Here is a 19,816-nt window from a genome sequence, read left to right on the forward strand (position 1 = left end):
CCACTCAGATGTGTGAGGAGAGGGGCTAAAATGACCCCAGAAATCCTCTCTGCAGGGAAGTCCACATGAAAACTGGCTGTGGCTCTCTGGCATGAGTGTGGATATGGGCACAGGGAGCTGAGGTGGCCCAAACTCCATCTCCCACCTCAAGTAGATGGAAACACTTGTACTAGACTTGTCCTAGACTCACAGAATTATTCAGGTTGGAAAAGAGCTCCCAGATCAAGCCCAGCCTTTGACTGACTGCCACTCCCGCTAAGACACAGCCCCACATCTCGTTTTTTGAACACTTCCAGGCATGGCAACTCCACCACTTCCTGAGGAGCCTGTTCCAATAATTAACCACTCTCTCAGTGAGGAGATTTTTCCTAATATCCAACAAAAACCTCAACTCAGTGAGGTTTTGACCTCAGCCTCAAAACATGCAGTGTTATCTCCAGCAAGGATCTCCACCACAGGTGATGCCAATGGAGACCCCATTCTGTGTCTGCCTCCTCCTTGTAGGTGCCTCAGGTACCTACAGAGCCCTTGAACACCACTTGGAAAACTGAAATGAGCTCAGATCAACACAGACAAGGAGCTGGGATTGCTGCTCACCTGGCACTGGTGTGGACACAGCAGAATGTCCTTGAGGAGTGACAGCCCCAGGAGTGGCAGTCTGCACCCAGGAGTGTCCAGCACTGCCGCCTGAAAATCAGGGATCTTGGTATGGAAAGACACTAAGGAAGTGCTAAGGAAGGCAGGAGCCTTCCCTGAAATGGAAAATGTAAACCCCCTCCCTCTGAATTGGTATAAATTTGAAATTAAGGGGCTCTCAGGCAAAGATATGGCAATTGGAATAACAGTTCTTTATTAGGGAAGAAAATAAAAATAAAATAAAAATGCAGCGATACAAAACAACACTGACAGATTCAGAACACAACCTGACTGTGGGTCAGGGTGGTGGCACAGTCCCATTGGAATTGTGGCTGCAGCCCTCCTGCAGTGCCAGCTGTGGTTCTGCTGGAGCAGGGGGTTCTGGGGAAAGGTGTATTCTTCCTCTGAAGATTCAGTGGAAGAGGCAGCTGCTGTTCCTCTGGGGAATCCAGTGGAAAGGCTGCTGGGGTGTTCCAAACCTCAGATTGTATCCAGGTAGGAATGCTTGGCTCCTCCCCTGGGCGGAGCATCTCCCCATGGGATGGTGGAATTTGATCAGCCATGCAGGGACACTCACTGGCCATGGACAGAAGATAATTAATAATTAATGGCCCATGAACAGAGGAGATCTTCTGGAGAGAGGATTGGTTGTGGAAGAGATAAAGAAAAAACTGCCCAATGAACAGAAGATAACTGCCCCATCTCTGACAGATGGGAATAGAGCACACACATTGCCTTGCAATCTGGGACATCAGGAAATCATAGAGTCACAGCTGGAAGGGACCTTAAAGACCATCTAGTTCCAACCTGGGGCTTTCTGCCTTCCACCATCCCAGGTTGCTCCAAGCCCTGTCCAACCTGGCCTTGGGCATTTCCAGTGATCCAGGGGCAGCCACAGCTTCTCTGAGCACCCTGTGCCAGGGCCTCCCCACCCTCACAGGGAATGATTCCTTCCCGAAGGAGCAGCCCTCAGTGCCCAATCTTTGCTATCTTTAACAACAACCAGCTCCCACTGACTCCAGCATGATCCCAAGGATGCCCTGCAGCCTCCAGGGCTGCACACCCTTGGAACACACTCCCAAAGAAAAGGTTCCTTGCTCTTTCCCCACTAAACATGAACCCATAGAGGTGTAAAAGCTGCCAAACCCGAGCTGTGCCTGCAGCCTGGCATGATGGATGGCAGGGCTCAGCTGGGAGCTGTTTAATTTGGGTGAAAGACACTGTGTGGGAAGCAGCCCTGCCTGAGTTCCAAGGTGTGTAGGAGCCAGCTCGGTTTCATCTCAGCTGATTCTAGCAGCAGAGCGTTGCTTTGGAGAAAAGCGAAATGCCAGGAGCTGTGGAGGGGGATGGAGGTCAGGACAAATCTCCCCATTCACTTTTGCAGGGATGAGAGAGCAGCAGTGATGCTTTCAATGGGAATTTTTCCATGAAAGGACTGTGAGAGATCTGGTGTGGTGCTGAAAGAGGAGATAACCTGCAGCCTGCCTGCCTTGGCCAGCTCACCAGGCTCATAGCCCTGCACCCTCACCTGGAGGAAGCCCTGAGGTTATGCCCAGCAAAGCCAGCAGTGTCCCCTGAGCATAAAATCACTGATTGGTTTGAGTTGCAGAAGTCTTTTATAGGTCATTTAATCCCGCTGCTGCCATGGGCAGGGACACCTTCCACCAGCCCAGGTGGCTCCAAGCCCCATCCAGCCTGGCCTTGGGCACTTCCAGGGATCCAGGGGCAGCCACAGCTTCTCTGGGCACCAGAACAAGTTGTTGTTCCACACCAGCCCACAAAATCCTGCCAGGGCCTTCCCACCCTCACAGGGAACAATTCCTTCCCAACATCCCATCCAACCCTGCCCTCTGGCAGTGGGAAGTCATTTCCCTTGTTCTGTCACTCCCTTGCCCAAAGCCCATCTCCAACATCAGTTCTTCAAATTCCTTTGGAGAAGAAGAATTAAAGAGAACTTTACAGAACCCCATAACCCATAGATCTCTCCTTCTTTGCATGACTCCCCAAACATCTCAATTTCTGGTCCTTCTCCTCAAAATCCAGCAAAACCATCAATATCCCCAAGAAAGACCTCCTGCTTCTCCCCAATACTTGGAGAGACCTCCTTGCTCCTGAGCATGTTCAGCCTGCCATGATGAGACAGCCTTTGGCACTGGTATTTCTGAGCACCCCCAAACCATCTGCTCTCCTTTCATCCCTCTTCTGGGTCCCTGTGAGGAGGAGGAGACTCCAGCTGAGAGAAAGGGACAGGCCGCCCACTTGTGCTGAGTAACCATTGCCAAATTGGATGCCAGCACACACACACACACACACACACACACACACACACACACAAATATTTCCACCAAGGCTGCTCTGAACAATGGTCCCTTGATGATTTGCTGTCTCAAACTCTTCTGCCTTTGGCAGCGCTCCATGGGGAACAGGCAGTTCAGCACTGCCCTCCACATCCATTGTGCCACGGGCAAGGAACAGGACACAGTGATCCCTGCCCTGGGAATTTGCAAGATGAAGGCTGGCACGTGGGCAAGGGCAGAGCTGCATCCTCATCGGTGCTGGGGAGAAAATTCCTCCTCCTCCTCATCACCACGGGGCCTTCACTGCCCAATTGGAAAGCCTGGACACAACCCCAGCCCCACTTTGTAATCATCTTCCCAGATTTCCTTCAGACATTGCTGTAGTGTCTACAAACCCATGGGAAGAAGTTAGGGAATGGCCAGCCAAGGTTGGGCAGCCCATTTTTCCAAGGGTGTGACAGAGTAGTGACACCCTGAGTGGCACCAGAGTCACATCCTGATGATGTCCTACATGGAAGGTGAACACCAGTGATGGAGGAAGCACTGGGAGATGTGTGAACCCAGGAAATGGGGTGAGCTGAGCAAAGTCCTGCTTGCACAAGGTGAGAACGAGTTCATGGTTCAGGGAATGCAGAGATCAGAGCAGAGGGAAAAAAGACTTTTTTCTTCTGAGGTTCTAAGAAACCAAATGTTTGATCTGATTATTATTTGTGATATTCAGAGGTCTTTGCCCAGCCCTGGATTCTCTGCCCTGCTGGTTCCTGCTTGCCTGGAGAGATCCTTCCAGAAGAGACCCCATCCATCTGCACGCAGCGATCCCGGCTTTTGCACCGTCTACAAATAGTTGGTGCGTGCTGAAAAGAGCAGATCTGAAGCCACAGTTGGCAAATTGCACCAACAAGCATATTCCCAGCGAGGCATTGTTCCAGTTTGTATATGTCTGAAAAGAACTGTTCAGGCATATGTTAAAGTTGGCACCTTCTCCCAGGGACTCGCTGCAAGCTAACGGCTGGAGCATGATCACCACAGCAAGGCACACAAAACACTCAGCAAATAAGGGAAAACAGAGTCCACTCAGGGTTTGAGTAGGGCCAGGATGAGGATGAGGAGTGGGGGCAGAGTGCTGTCCCCTGGGGAGAGAGTTCATCCTACCCTGCCATAGGGAATCTGCAATGAATGGAGGGGGACTACTGTAGAGGGGGAGAGTGAAAATCCTGCACATAAAACACTCAGCAAATAAGGGAAAAACAGAGTCCACTCAGGGTTTGAGCAGGGCCAGGATGAGGAGTGGGGGCAGAGTGCTGTCCCCTGGGGAGAGGGCTCATCCTACCCTGCCACAGGGAATCTGCAATGAATGGAGGGGGATTGGTGTTGAGGGGGAGAGTGAAAATCCTGCACACAAAACACTCAGCAAATAAGGGAAAACAAAGTCCAAATTTGGGGTTTTAGAAGGGGCAGGATGAGGATAAGGAGTGGGGGCAGAGTGCTGTCCCCTGGGGAGAGAGTTCATCCCAACCTGCCACAGGGAATCTGCAATGAATGGAGGGGGATTGGTGTTGAGGGGGAGAGTGAAAATCCTGCACATAAAACAATCAGCAAATAAGGGAAAACAGAGTCCACTCAGGATTTGAGCAGGGCCAGGATGAAGATGAGGATGAGGATGAGGATGCTGTCCTCTGGGGAGAGAGCTCATCCCACCGTGCCATAGGGAATCTGCATCTGCAATGAATGGAGGGGGATTGGTGTTGAGTGGAAGAGTGAAAATCCTGCACACAAAACACTCAGCAAATAAGGGAAAACAAAGTCCAAATTTGGGGTTTTAGAAGGGGCAGGATGAGGATGAGGAGTGGGGGCAGAGTGCTGTCCCCTGGGGAGAGAGTTCATCCCAACCCACCACAGGCAATCTGCAAGCACTTGGAGGGATTGGAGTAAAGGAGGAGAGTGAAAATCCTGCACATAAAACACTCAGCAAATAAGGGAAAACAAAGTCCACTCAGGATTTGAGTAGGGCCAGGATGAAGATGAGGATGAGGATGAGGATGAGGATGAGGACGAGGATGAGGATGAGGATGAGGATGAGGATGAGGAGTGGGGGCAGAGTGCTGTCCCCTGGGGAGAGAGCTCATCCCACCCTGCCATAGGGAATCTGCATCTGCAATGAATGGAGGAGGATTGGTGTTGAGGGGGAGAGTGAAAATCCTGCACACAAAACACTCAGCAAATAAGGGAAAACAAAGTCCACTCAGGATTTTAGCAGGGCGAAGATGAGGATGAGGATGAGGATGAGGATGAGGATGAGGATGAGGATGAGGATGAGGATGAGGATGAGGATGGGGGGCAGAGTGCTGTTCCCTGGGGAGAGAGCTCACCCCACCCTGCCACAGGAGATCTGCATCTGCCAGCACTTGGAGAGGGATTGGTATAGAGGAGGAGAGTGAAGATCCTGCAGCCCCAGTGCTGGTCCCAAGATAAACCTTATCAAAAGGCTCAGTGATTGGAATGGGAGGGAATGGGGGTGTCCCACAGGCTCTGGGCTTCAACCCACCCAAGGAGGCAGCACCTTGCAGGGGATGGACTCACAGCACACTGAGGGTTCTCAGCTCCCAGGGATGTCTGGACCTGGCAAAAACTTCTTCCTTGGAGGTGCTGGAGACTGCCAAGAGGAAATATTGACCTGTTTTGGTCTTCCTTGGGTGTCCAATGACAGCTGCAGCTGGAGACAGAATGCTGGGCCTGGTGGAGCTGTTACACCATCAGAGCATCTCCTCTTAGCAGGGCTGGGTTAACTTTTGGACTCAGTGATCTCAGGGGCCTTTTTCCAACCTAAATGATTCTGTGATTCTGATTCTCAGCTGCAAAACTGGACCTGTCCCAGCCTAGGAATGACCCATTTTGGGTTGGGAGACTCATGCAGGCTCCCTCAGGGTGTCCAGGAGCACTCCAGTGTCCCTTGCAGAGGGCAGCTGGAGCTCATCTCCCATCAGGTGCAGCTCCAGGTTGGTGCTCAGTCCTGGACATTTGTGGTGGGGTGACAACTGGAGCAGGGCGCATCTGAAGCTGGAGTAGCACAAAAATCTCCATGAGCTTCCTGTAGGACACGTCCTACCTTTGCATGGTCCTCAAAAGAGGCAGCACTGCCAGGCTCAGAGCAGACCAGGCTGCCCAGGAGGGCCAGGACAGACCCCTCCAGGTTGTCCATGCAGGGTTTGAATTGCTCCACAGCTTGGCAGTGCTGGTGGGAAGCAGCAGAGTCCCACCCACAGCAGAGGTGGCTTTGGCCAGCCTGTGTAATCCTGGTCCTCAGAGGCTGTCAGTCAATCAGGGAGCCTCAGCTGCCCTTTCCATCCCAGCAGGATCACACACAGCCCCTGGAGCTCTGTCAGCAACAACCTGTGCAGGGAGATTCTCACAGCCTGAGGTTCTGGGGGAGCAGCCGAGGGCCTGGCCAGCACCATTAGCAGCAATAATTAATTACCTGCTCTGCTGTTTCACTGGAAAGCTGCAGAATTCAGTAGCAGCAATTCCTGCCTCTTTCCTCCCTCCTGGGACTCCTGAAGATGAGCAGGAAGGGTGCAACCTCCATCTATCCACGGAAAGGCTGAGGGGAGAGCAGAGTGTGCTGCAGGACCTGAACTGGGAGCGTTGTGCCACCAACCCCTCCATGGGCAGCACCATGAGCTTTCCCTTTCCCTTTCCCTTTCCCTTTCCCTTTCCCTTTCCCTTTCCCTTTCCCTTTCCCTTTCCCTTTCCCTTTCCCTTTCCCCTTTCCCCTTCCCCTTTCCCTTTTCCTTTTCCTTTCCCTCTCCTTTACTTTTTCCTTTTCCCTTTCCCTCCCCTTCCCCTTTCCCTTTCCCCTTCCCCTTTCCTTTTTCCCTTCCCCTTTTCCTCCCCTTTCCTTTTTCCCTTCCCCTTCCCCTTTCCCTTTTGGACCTCTCATTTCTCCTTGGAGAAGACGAATCAGTGCAGTGTCACAGTCAGGAGCTGCCCTGCCTTCAGCCCTTGCCCATTTGGATGTCCCTTTCTCAGCTCATCCGTGTCAGAGGGAATTTGGGGAGTTTTCCCCCATCCCCTGCCAGTTCAGATCCTTGAATTCTCCGTGGGATGGGAGAAGTTGTTTCCTCCCCCACACTGACCTTACATCCCCATCGGGGTTCAGGCTGTGCCCCCTCCACCCCAAAGGGAAATGGGGGGCAAACAGGGACCAGAATGGGATTTTCATGGTGGATCCAGGCAGGCAGAGTTGGCTCCCACCCCGGGGCTGCCCGAGCCCCTCCAACCCCAGCCGTGCCCCCCAGACACCCCCGGGCTCTGTTCGGGGGCTCTTTTTTGGGGGGCATAAAGCAGGGGACAGAACCAGGGCACCGGCACACCCCAAACACCCCGGAGCCCTGCTGGGGGGACGGCGGCAAGGCGAGGGAGGTGCGAGCATCATCCCAGGCGGGTCGGCGGGGACAGAGCCCTGTCCTGGGGGGTGGCGAGGCAAGAGTTAAAGGGAAGGCGAGCAGATCCTCCTCCATCCTGCCGGTGCTCGCTGTTAGGCTGCTGCTGTGACAGGGGGTGGGGTCGGGGCTGGCCGCCGTTTGCCGCAAGAAGGGGGGGGAAACGTGGCTGCGAGTGAATGTGAGTGTGTGTGTGCGTGTGTGTGTGTGAGTGCGAGTGTTGGTGACACAGGACAAAATGAGATAATGAGACCCCTCGGACGGGAGCGGCCGCCCGGCTGCCACCAGCCCTGATCGCGGCCCCATCGCTGCTGCCCGGCATCCCCGCCAAGAGTAAGGCTGGGAAGCGACTGGGAGCAACTGGGAGAGGGGGGAGGTGGGACGGGGATGGGGGTGATGATGAGGGGGGGTCTCCCGCGGGTGGGGTGCACGGAGGGAGAGGTTTGATCCGATTATTATTTGGGGACCTGATGCTGGAGCTTGGCGCGCCCGAACCACCCACCCAGATGTGATTTGGGGAGGGGGGAGGGGAGGAGGATTTTGGGGAGGGGGTGGGGTGGAGGATGGGCTGGCAGCGCCGATTTCGGGTGTGATGGAGGGGAGGGAGCCGTGTTTGTGCCTAAAGTCGCAGCTGCCTGGATTTGGCCCCGCGGGGCCATCGGGATGTGACAGCACCCAAAAATAGAGTGCGAGGCGGGGAGGAGCGGCGAGGGGAGGGGGGGCAGACTCGTGTGTCAGTGCCAGGGCCGGGTTATTCCCCTTCGTCACCTTTCCCTCGCCTTCTCTCATTTATTCCTTTGATGTCGGGGAGGGGAGCGGTGCCCGGGGCTGGGGGTTGGACAGGAGGCTCGCAGGGCTTGCTGGCGGCCGGGTGATTAACGTGCAGTTGCTGGGAATTATGTCATTGCCTCGGTGCTGGGTGGCCCTCGCCCAGCAGCGGCGGTGGGGAGGGACGGAGGGAGGGAGCGCGTCATGGCAGGGGGGTCCCCGCCTGAGGCTTCACCCCGGCTCGGTGGGAGCCCAGCGCTGCTCCCCATCCCCGCTTGGGACATCCCCCCGGGAGGCTGGGCAGGGATGGAACAGCGGCCCCCAGGCCAGGGGTGCACGCCCACCCCGCTGCTCCTGGGGGTCCCGGGCTCCGTCTCCCGTTGTGGCCGCTCCCCGTGGCTCATCCCGCTCGGAGCAGGGCGAGGTGAAGGTGGGCAGCCCCTCTGCCGCCTCCCACCCCGGCAGACAGCGGGGCTGGAGCTGCTGCAGTGCAGCGCAGAGCCCCATCCGCGCCCTGGGTGTGCCCGGGGCGAGCAGGGACCCTCTTTGCCACCCCGTCCCCTCCTCGGAGCAGAGGAGAGAGCCTGGGGACCTGTGGCTGCCAGCGGCCCCCCGGGCCAGATTGGTCCTCTGCTTCAGAGGAGGGTGTTGGGCTGCTGGATGCTCCACACCCTCCTGGGCATCCCCCTGGACATTCCTTGAGCACCCCCTGAGCACCCCCTGGGCATTCCCTGAGTACCCCCCGAGCATCTCCTGAGCATTCCTTGAGTACCCCCTGAGCATCCCCTGGACATCCCCCTGGGCATTCCTTGAGTACTCCCCGAGCATCCCCTGAGCATCCCCTGGGCATCTCCCTGAGTATCCCCTGGGCATCTCCCTTGAACATTCCCCTGAGAATACCGTGAGCACCCCCTGAGCATTCCCCCCTGGTTATCCCCCCTTGAATATCCCCTGAGCACCCCCTGAGCACCCCTGAGCATTCCCTGAGTACCCCCTGGGCATTCCCCCCTAAGCATCACCTTGAATATTCCCTGAGCATCCACTGAGCATCCTCTGAGCACCCCCTGAGTATCCCCTTGAACACTGCCTGAGCACCCCCTCAGCATCCCCTAGGCATCCCCTGAGTATCCCTGGAGCACCTCCTGAGCATCCCCTGAGCATCCCCATCCCCTTCCCCACATGTGGAGCTGGAGAAGGAGCACAAGGCCCTGCCAGTGAGCCACGTACAGACCCTGCTGCCCATCCACAACCTCTTCCCTCTGCTCCACACCCCGTGGACCCCAGGGCAGCTCCGTGGGTGCCTGGGCAGTTCCATGAACCCCAGGGCAGCTCCGTGGGTGCCCAAACAGCTCCCTGGATCCCGGGGCAGTTCCGTGGATCCCCAAACAGCTCCATGAACCCCAGGGCAGCTCCGTGAATCCCCGGGCAGCTCCGTGCTCCACGGCAGAGGCTCGGACAGGGAGGGAAGCAGGCAGGAAAGCTGCAGGGAGATGAGCAGTGGAGGTGGGAAGGGCGGGCAGGGCTCTAGCGGGGCATTTCTGGCATTTTCTGCCCCACAGGAGGGAGGGGATGCCGACAGCTCCCTGAATTCCAGCTGGGAGCCAGAGGTGCAATGGCAGCCGGAGATGCCGCTTGCCCCGCGGGATAACCTTTGGCATCTCCCTCCGCTCCCAACACCCTCCGGCACATCCTTCATCCTCAAAGCTGCTCAGGCAGAGGATTGTGCCGGCCAAGCCCTCCAGGGAGGTGCTGGCATGACGGGGGAGCGCAGGGCACCCCAAATTTGGGGCAGGCAGGAGCGGGAGGCCGCTCCATCCCCCGGCCGTGCCCTCTCCGGGCGGGCTGGGTTTGTTTATGTGTGGCCCTGGTTGGAGCGGCGATCTGGCGTGGCTAAATATAGCAGCGATGCTGTCATCCGAGTTCAGCCTGGCTGGGGAATTTATTTTCTGCAAAGGCTGCGAGGCGAGCGGGCTGGGAACAGGCGTGGAAATGCCGGAGCCGTGCGGTGGTGCCCTGGCTGCAAGGGCAGCGGGCACCTTGTCCCCAGTGTCGCCTTTGTGATGGCAACAGGGCACAGGAGGGGTGGTGGAGGGGCTCAAATTGGCCCTGCTGGCTCGCTGGGCATTTAAACACAGCGCGGTGCCTGTGTGGCTTCAGTTGTTCATGCAGGGATCCCCTCCTCCTCTTCCTCCTCCTCCTCCTCCTCCTCTAATTCTTCCTTGCTGGCGTTCCTAGGGATCAACTCCCAGCCCTCTCAAATGGAAAAGGAGCATCTGAAAGTCCCGCATGTGGCTGTGGGTATCTGTGAGAGAGCAGCAGCTTTGTCCTACAAGAAGTGGGATTGGAGAGCCCTCCATCCCTGGGGGCTGCAGCATCAGCCCCGGGCATCCCCTGCTGCTTCCATCATGGTGAAAAGAGCACCTTTGATCACCCATCCCGGGAAAAAAACGGGAAAAGAGAGAGAAAGGCTGGTCCCCTGACTTGCAAAAACACACCAGGCAGATGGGGAGGGTGTTTTCCACACATGCACTGTGAAAACCACGTTGCATCAGCTGTCGGAGCTCCATGTGGATGGAGCAGGAATGTGGATAAACTGGCTGCAAAAAAAGTTTCTGAATGGAGTTCTATCCCGACAGGGAAGGTTAAGAGTTAAGAGGGTGTTGCTGGAGCTGGTGAAGGGTTTAAAATCTGCTTTCTCCCAGGGCTGTCAGAGAAACCCAGCAAACAAAGGGTAAAACAAGGAGATTTCTTGTTTCCCTTCTCAGAGGATCTTTCCCATTAGTCATTCCTGTCACAGGAGCTGGAAAACACGGTTATTATTTGAGGGATCTGAAAGTGAAATGGAGGCACACGAGGCCAGGAGCCCAGACACCCTTGTCCCTGGGATTGGGGAGCAGGCAGGCAGCCCCCAACCCCTCTGGCTCCCCCACACCCCTGCTCCATGCTGGGTAAAGCCCCTGGATTCACCCTCTGGTTGTGGGAGCTCTTTCCAAGGTCTAGGGAGTGGCATCCCTGGTCCCTCCCATGCCAAATCATTCCAAGGTTCCAGCAGGACAAGGTGGCACCAGGAGCCATAGGTAGCCATAGGTGGTGGACCAAAACCTTGAGATCCTGCAATAATCCTCAAAGCTGCTTCCCCAAAGCACCCAAAACTCAGCTCTTCCATCACCCCATTGCCCTGGGCACTCTCATGGGGAAAAGGACCAGGCTGGGGCCCCCCAACCCCTCTGGCTCCCCCACACCCCTGCTCCATGCTGGGTAAAGCCCCTGGATTCACCCTCTGGTTGTGGGAGCCCTTTCCAAGGTCTAGGGAGTGGCATCCCTGGTGCCTCCCATCCCAAATCATTCCAAGGTTCCAGCAGGACAAGGTGGCACCAGGAGCCATAGGTTGGGATGCTCCATCCTGGAGGTGGTGGTGGACCAAACACCTTGAGATCCTGCAGTAATCCAGGTGCTTCCCCAAAGCACCCAAAACTCAGCTCTTCCATCACCCCACAGCCCCAGGCACCTCCAAGGGGGAGAGGACCAGGCTGAGCCCCACCATGGGTGGGAGGAAGGTCCAAGGAGCTCCCTGAAGAGCAAGGAAAGCAAAGGTAACTGTAAGGCAGCCATCAGGAAATTGGGATTGCTCGTGCCTTGTGATCTGGGCTGGAGCCAAGAGCTGTCCTGGCAGAAGGAGCTGAAGGTCTCCTTGGGCCATGCAGGAGCTGCAGAAGTTCCTGCAGGGCTGCAAGGCTGGGGATCAGGTTCTCAGGGATTGTGGCTGAGTTTCCAGCTCACAAAACTGTGGTTTTGCCATGAAGATGTGAGTCCTGTTGTCTTTTTCTGGTTCCTGAGGCAGAAGGATGAGTTTTGTCTGGGCCCATTATGAGCCTCTCTTTCCTGCAGGGTCAAATCCTGATCACAGGCCAATGAGAAGCTCCAGAGCCAGCAGATTGGTTTAGATAGGTGTGATCCCAGAATCCCAGAGTCACTCAGGCTGGAAAACACCTCTGGGATCACCGAGTACCAACCTTTGACCAAGAATCACCACCCCAACAAAACCAGAGCGCTGAGTGCCTCATCCACTCATTCCTTGGGTAATTCCAGGGACTGTGACCCCACCACCTCCTTGGAAAACCCTTTCCAATGCTTAGCAACCCTTCCCATGAAGAAATTCTCCCTGATGTCCACCCTGAGCCTCCCCTGGCCCAGCCTGAGGCCATTCCCTCTCCTCCTGTCCCTGTTCCCCCCGGCTGTCCCCTCAGAGCCACAAGGTCCCCCCTGATCCCCCTTTGCTCCAGGCCGAGCCCCTTCCCAGCTCCCTCAGCCTCTCCTGGTGCTCCAGACCCTTCCCCAGCTCTGTTCCCTTCCCTGGATTCTCTCCACTCCCTCCAGCTCTTTCTTGTTTTGGGAGGCCCAGAAGTTTCCCCAGCACTGGAGGTGCCCCAGCAGTGCCAGCACAGGGGACAGGCACTTCCCTGGCCCTGCTGCCACCCCAATTCTGAAAAATTCCAGGTGCCATTGGCCTCCTGCCCACCTGAGCACACCTGGGCTGGTGTCCAGCCCCAGCACCTCCAGCTCCCGTGGCACCAATGGGCAACAGAGCCCGTTCCCTTTGCAGGAAAAGGCAATCAGATCATTAACACATGCTGCTCTTCACACAACCAACCTCACAAATATTTATCAGCTGGAGAAACACACGGGCTCACAAGTTGCCAAGTAACATAACAAGAGGAGCTTTTAAATAAATATCTGTGCTTCTGTGGGTGAGGAATTAACCAAATCCCTTGGTGTGTGGCCCAAAGAGCTGCTTTCCTCTGGAAGGAGGAAAATAATGATCAGGAATAAAAAGAATGATCCAAAGCAGGAATGAAAACCTGGGATAAGCAGTGACTCTGTCTGTCTGTCTGTCCAGCACTGGAGGGAATTCCTGCTGGGAAGGTCTGGGGAGTGATGCCAAAAGTTGGGAGCAGGATGGGATGGGGGGCTTTATTTAGGAAGGGAGGTGAGAACAAGCCCAGTGCACCAGGCTGGGTCTCATCCTGCACCCTGTGCCTCTCCTGAACACCCACGGGACTCATCTTCCCTGTAGGCTCAGGATTTCTTGTTGTACGAGGTTGTTTCTACAACCTCGTTGTTGTTCTCCATGTTCCCTCCAGCCCTCAGCAGAATCCATCATTTCCTCTCCTAACCAGCTGGGAATGTCCCAGAAATCCAGCAGGAATATTGGGGTGGGCAATCCCCCTGTGTGTTTCCCAGCAGAGCCCAGACAAACTCATCTCCTGCAGCTCAGGAGGCTTTGGGACCAGCCAAACCCAGCCTGCCCTGGTGTGTTCTGCACTGCCCAAATAGCCAGGCTTGGTTCCCCTGGTGCTAAATCCTTGCTCTGAGGTCAGTTTGGAGGTTTTGGAGGTTGTTTGGGGGGGTCAGTGCTGCCAGAGGAGACCAGGTGGGTATGCAGATGGATGGAGGTCTCTCATCCAGTTCCTTCTTCCATGGGGAAACTCTGACTTGTGGGGTTGGGATTTCATGGACTGGACCTTAAAACCATCTCATTCTACCCCTTGCCACGGGCAGAGACACCTCCCACCATCCCAGGTCACTCCAAGCCCTGTCCAACCTGGCCTTGGACACTTCCAGAGATCCAGGGGCTTCTCTGAGCACCCTGTGCCAGGGCTTCACCACCCTCACAGGGAGGAATTTTCCCCTAATATCCCATTTGAGTCCCTCTCCAGCTTTCTTGGAGGCCCTTTAGGCACTGGAAGGTGCTGGAAGATCTCCCCAGAGTCTTCTCCAATCTGAACACCCCCAGCTCTCCCACTCCATCACCTCATCTTCTGCAGATGTTCCCATACAAATCCACCATCTCCAGGCCTTGGCCTGAGGGTTTTGCAAGTACATTATAATTTTGGGCCCATTTGGGGGCCATTTTGAGCCTATTTGCGGTGTCATTTTGGGCCCATTCGGGATCATTTGGGGGCCATTTGGGCCTATTTGGGGAAAATTTGGGGGTTCTTGCCTGAACCAAAACATGAGGAGACACAACCTGGACATGGAGCTGGTTGGCAAAGTCAACTTGGAGGGTGGTTTTGGGGGGCAGACACTGCCCAGTCCTGGTGGGCCTGTCTGGGCCCAGTCCCCATTGGCCTTCCTGGGCCCAGTCCTGGTGGGCCCAGCTGAGGGGGTGAGAGGACCCTGACTGGCTGAGGTGATGGTGGTGGGTGTCACCACCCAGAGCAGATGTAGATGCCCCATCCCTGGAAAATCTGGGATGTGGGAGCTCCTCCCTGTGCCCCAAACCATGGCAGTGCCCCCAAGCACAGGGGGAGGAGGTCAGAGCTTTTCTTAGCTCAACTGCTGGAGCCGGGAAAATCAGCCCAGCTTTTGGGCACAGGAGCTCATCTCCTTGTCCCTGCTTTCTAATTATATCAGCTGATCTAGCACAGGCTCCTTCACTCCCCACGGGCTGCTGCCTTCATTCCATCCCTGGCTGTGCCCTTGGCAAGCTCTTGGAGGAGCAGCCAAGGCATCCCAGAGGAGATGTTGGCATGGCAGGAGTGGCTGCCTCACCTCAGGTGTTCTCCTGCAGTGCAGTCCCTGCCTCCAGCACTGCCAGGAATGGCAAGGGGACAAGGGACAGGGGACAGGTGAAATGTAGGTCTCTTTGAGCCAGCTCTCCATAAGCTCTTGGAGATCTATTTCACAACCAAGATAGCTCAGCTACCTTAGAAGGGATAAAACCAGCAGGATGGCTTCTGTGGCAGTGTTGGAAACAAAAAGGTTTTAATAAAAAGCAAAATAACAAAACTCTTTACAGGAAAAACCAAGCCAGGTGCAAGAGGTCTACTTGCTCTTGGTAAAACACCTCACAAAAGTGATTATTTCCTTTTGTTCTCTTCTTTTTCTAGTAAATTACTCAGGTGGGACTTTTTGCCTTCTGTCCAATTGGCCATCCTTAAGTTTGAGGTGAAGTCCCCAAAGTCCTATGAGATATCTTTTCACTTAATTGAGGAGAGAAACTTCTGGGCTTTTTTCCTTTTTATGGGGACAAAGGATAGTTTTGTCACTCTGTTAACAAGGGGCACATTCCTGTATCTCACCCTTTCTATTTATCTAAAAAGAAAGAGGAGGAAAGAATATGATTTGAAAAAGTTTTATTTTTGTCTGTAGGAATGGAAACATTCCTGTGCACCAGAGTGTGGGATGGGAAGACAGCAAATGCTGTTCCCATTATGGAGATTGGCTGGGATGGCTTCTCAAGGTGGCTCAGAGATACCAGGGCAGAAAGGAGAGGGTGGAAACATCCCCCAAAATCATCAGGGATGCTGGGATGAGATGGGCAGAGCTGCATCACCACAGGACCCTGCACCCCAAGGCTCTTCTGCCCAGGGGAGGGGGTCCCTGGTGGTCCAGGAAAAGACCAGGATCTGTTCTTGGCTCAAATCTCTCCCTCCTCCAACAAACACATTTCCCAAAAGGTCTCTGCTAGGAAAACCCACATCTCCACCCTGTGCAGCTCAGCAAGGACACAAACACCCGTCTGCAGGAGCAGGCTGAGCACAGTGCCAGGCTCAGGGAGGCCCTGATGCTCTCCCAGCTCCTCCAGCAATGTAAATAAATCACTGCTGCCCAGCTGGTGCCCAGCCAGCCCCTGCACAGCAGGACTTTGTTCCTCTCCTTCCTCCCATCTGCTCTTCCTCCCTCCTGGTGCTTTCCCAAACCTCAGGGCTTGATCTCTTTGGGGATCAGGGTGTCCCCAACATGCAGGAGTGGTTTCAGTGCTGTTGAATTCCAAGTGGAAAGTTTTTAATCTGTTTTTTTTTTTTTTTCCCCTGCTGCTGGCACTCAGCACCGTCCTTGGCGCATTCCTCAACCTCAGTTTCCCTCTGCAGCCTCCCAAGGGGTTGTACAGACTGGGGGCTAATCTGGGGACTAGGATGAGGTATTTCCAAACCAGACTTTGTGGCTGCAGGTGTTTGGGGTGGGTAAATCCCCCTGTGTGTTTCCCAGCAGAGCCCAGACAAACTCATCTCCTGCAGCTCAGAAGGGCTTTGGGAAGAGCCAAACCCAGCTTGTTGACATTCTTCAGTGCCAGCCAAGAGCTTTGCCTTCCCCTCCACGCTCTCAGGGGCCCAAATTAGCTTTTAATAATAATATTTCATTAGGAAAAAAATAATATTAAATAAATAAATCCCCGTGCAAACAATCCGGCCTTGGCGCCCGCCGGGACAGCAAACACTCCCCGAGGGGCACCAGGTGTGGTGCATTCCTGATAGCTGGAAAAGAAAGGAGCCATTATTCCATTATTCCATTCTTTCCCTCTCTGTGCCATGTCAGGGTGAGCAGGAGCAGCCAGCCCGGCTCCAGGCACTGTGGGAGGTGGGTACCTGGCTTTGGGAAGAGCTCCCTGAGCCAAGCCCCGAGCTCCAGAGCTGATTAATGGTGGCGTTTCTTTGTTCCACACGTTTCCTCCTGGCGGAGGTGAGGGGTTTCAGGCGATAAAAGGGATCTGTTTGTCTTTAAAACGAGCCCTGCAAGTCACCCCAGCGATCCCTGAGTGCCCACGTTCCTGGCACAGCCATCCCAACCTTTGTGTGGATGTATCCACCACTCAGGTTATTCCTCACAGCTGGAAAATTTGATTTTTCCTTCTTTAATGAAGTTTCCCATCAATCCATTGTTGTCTTTCCCTCTCATCATCAGAAGAAAAGAAAAGCTGAGGACAGGCAGGACACGGTGTTACAGCCCCAACCCCAGCTTTGACCAGGATAAAAAGCAGGGAAAACCCTTTCCTCCAGCTCTCCATCCTTGCCTTTGGAAAGCAAAGAATTTTGCACCCCTCCAGGGTTTAAAAGGCAGGCAGAGATTTGGGCTGCTGGATAATGTTTCTCTGGGCCAGCTGCTGGGATAAAACCAGGGCATCTGGCAGCTCCTGAGCCTGGCAGCTGAGCTCCTGCCTGAATTCCAGCATGGCCTCAGAATCACAGAATTCACAAAATTCACAGAATCACAGAATTCACTGATTTGGCAGAATCACAGAATTCACTGAATTGACAGAATCCACAAAATTCACAGAATCCACAGAACTCACAGAATTCTCAGAATCACATAATCCACAGGATCATAGAATGCACAGAATCGCAAAATTCACAGAATCCAGAGAATTCAGAGACTCACAGAATTCACAGAATCATAGAATTACCAAATTCACATAATCACAGAATAAGGGAATCACAGAATTCACAGAATCACAGAAATCACAGAATCACAGAATTCACCGAATCACAGAATAATAGAATTCACAGAATATTAGAATTCACAGAATGAGAGAATCAGAATTCACAGAATCCATAGAATTCACAGAATCACAAAATCATAGAATTTACAGAATCACAGAATTTACAGAATTCACAGAATGACCAGGTTGGAAGAGACCCTCAAGATCATCGAGTCCAACCCAGCCCCAACACCTCAACTAAACCCTGGCACCCAGTGCCTCATCCAGGCTTTGTTGAACACACCCAGGGATGGGGACTGCAACACCTCCCTGGGCAGCCATTCCAGAACTTTATCGCCTTTCTGTGAAAAACTTTTCCCTGCTATCCAACCTGGATTTCCCTTGGTGCAGCATCCGAGGGGCAGCACGGGGGAGGTGACACCCACCCTTCCTGGGGACATCCCAGAGGGAGCAGGGTCTCCCTTTCATGCCCCGCTGCGGGGACAAGAACCCCTTCATTTCCTTCGGACGCTTTATCCTCTAAGGATCTTGATCCCGGGGGCGAGCGACAAAAACACCCTTTAAATCCATCCCAGGGGCTTAGGGGAGGATTAGCAGATGTCTCTGCAGGCTTTACACCAGGGTGTCCCACCCTCATCCAGCTTCAGGCTTCCCGGAGGAGAAATGATGGATGGAGCCAGCCTGGCTGGAATTGCCCTCGGGACATCGCTGCATCCCAGGCAAGCCCAGGCTGGTCACTCGTTCCCAAAATTTGCCATCGATTTTCACCACAGAGCTGGTTCTGGTGGGTGTCCTGTGGCACAGAGCTCTTCCCAGGGTGTTGTCACAGACATCTTTTATGAAAAATCCTTTCCTTAGGTTTTTCCCTGCTGAGAAGCCGAGATGCCTCAGGAACAAAATGTAAACAATGGTTACCTGCTGCTGTGGAATGCAACAATTAGATCTTTGATTAGCCCATGTTGGTTGTTTCTAATTAATGGCCAATCACAGTCAGCTGGCTCGGACAAAGAGCTGAGCCACAAGCCTTTGTTATCATTCTTTCCTATTCTATTCTTCGCCAGCCTTCTGAGGAAATCCTTTCTTCTATTCTTTTAGTATAGTTTTAATGTAATATATATCATAAAATAATAAATCAGCCTTCTGAAACGTGGAGTCAGATCCTCGTCTCTTCCCTCATCCTAAGACCCCTGTGAACACCACCACAGGGTGTTTCACCCTGGAATTTTCCGGGAGGGAGAAGCTCCCCCGTTTCCAACCTTTGGGGGATCCCTAGAGAGGGGCCCGGGTAATTCCCCAGTGAAAATCTGACTTGTCATCCCAGCCTGGCTGGTGGGAATCACCTCTTTCCATCACCCTTTTTGTGTTCACAAGTCATTAATTACTGCCTCACTTTCCATTCCCAACACTTTTCCTCCTTAATTTGTCTCAGCACTGGCGTTTTCTCCCCCTTAATTTCCCTTCTCCCCCCACATCCCTTTTAGGTCTCCTCAGTTCTCACCCCCGAGGGCTTTTTGACTCTCAGGATACCTTTCCTCCGGCAGACACAAGCTTGCATAATAGCTGTTGACACCACAACTTCATTTGAATCGATCTTGTTTGCTAATTAGCTGATTGCAGTAATTGGCATGCATTACCTTGGGGGATTCTGCCTTGCTGGGAGTGGTCAGTGGCCAGCCCCAAAAAGGTGTGAATGGCATCAGGAAGGTGATTCCTGCTCCAGAAACACCTTTTGCAGGTATCCCGGGCATTCCTGGAGCTGCAGAGGAATTTCCAGAGGGAAACCACAGCCTGGTGCAGGGGTTTTTAACTCCTCAGAGCCACCAAAATGTCCAGAGTAGCTAAAATGGGTTAAAGTTCCTGTTCCTGGGGCGAAGGGATGAGGATGTGACTCCACTCTGCCTCAAAATGCAACTGGAGATGACTCAAACGCTGGGTTAAAGACAAACCGAGTGAAGCAGCTTTTCTCAGAGGTCATAATTCCCTTCTGGAAATTCCCTGCCACGAATTCACGGAGGATGAAACAGCATTAGAGTGAGCGAGGGGGGAGCAGGCAGCATCAGGGACAGTGTGCTCTGATGGCAGCAAACCTTGGGGGGGATCCAAAGACAGCTTTGGGTGGCAGGCACCCCTGAAAAGCTCTGGGAAGGGATCAGTGAGGTTCTCATCTTCCAAGCCCCTTTTCCTCCAAGCAGCAGCTGCACAGGGAGGAGTGAGGATCATCCCAGTCCCATGGGATCCAGTCAAGATCCAACACTGCTTGTTGTGAAATTCAGTGACAAAAGGAGAGGGACAGCAAGGGCAGGTAGGGAGTGACAGGACAAGGGGAATGGCTTTAAACTGCCAGAGGGCAGATTTACCTAAATACTGGGAAGGAATCCTACCCTGGGAGGGTGGGCAGGCCCTGGAACAGGGTGCCCAGAGCAGCTGTGGCTGCCCCTGGATCCCTGGAAGTGCCC

The 19,816-nt window shown here is 54.2% G+C and overlaps 1 protein-coding gene across 1 annotated transcript in view; it reads left to right on the forward strand.

Annotated features, from left to right (window-relative positions):
• The first annotated feature begins 7,514 nt into the window (after positions 1-7,514).
• LZTS3 (leucine zipper tumor suppressor family member 3) overlaps positions 7,515-19,816 on the forward strand; it is a 53,840-nt gene continuing 41,538 nt past the window's right edge. Inside the window, exon 1 of the mRNA XM_058024074.1 lies at positions 7,515-7,705. The gene's annotated coding sequence lies outside the window, so the exon portion shown is untranslated. The remainder of the gene's footprint in view (positions 7,706-19,816) is intronic.

The sequence above is a fragment of the Melospiza georgiana genome, chromosome 5 (genome assembly GCF_028018845.1).
Source record: "Melospiza georgiana isolate bMelGeo1 chromosome 5, bMelGeo1.pri, whole genome shotgun sequence".
Taxonomy (NCBI): domain Eukaryota; kingdom Metazoa; phylum Chordata; class Aves; order Passeriformes; family Passerellidae; genus Melospiza; species Melospiza georgiana.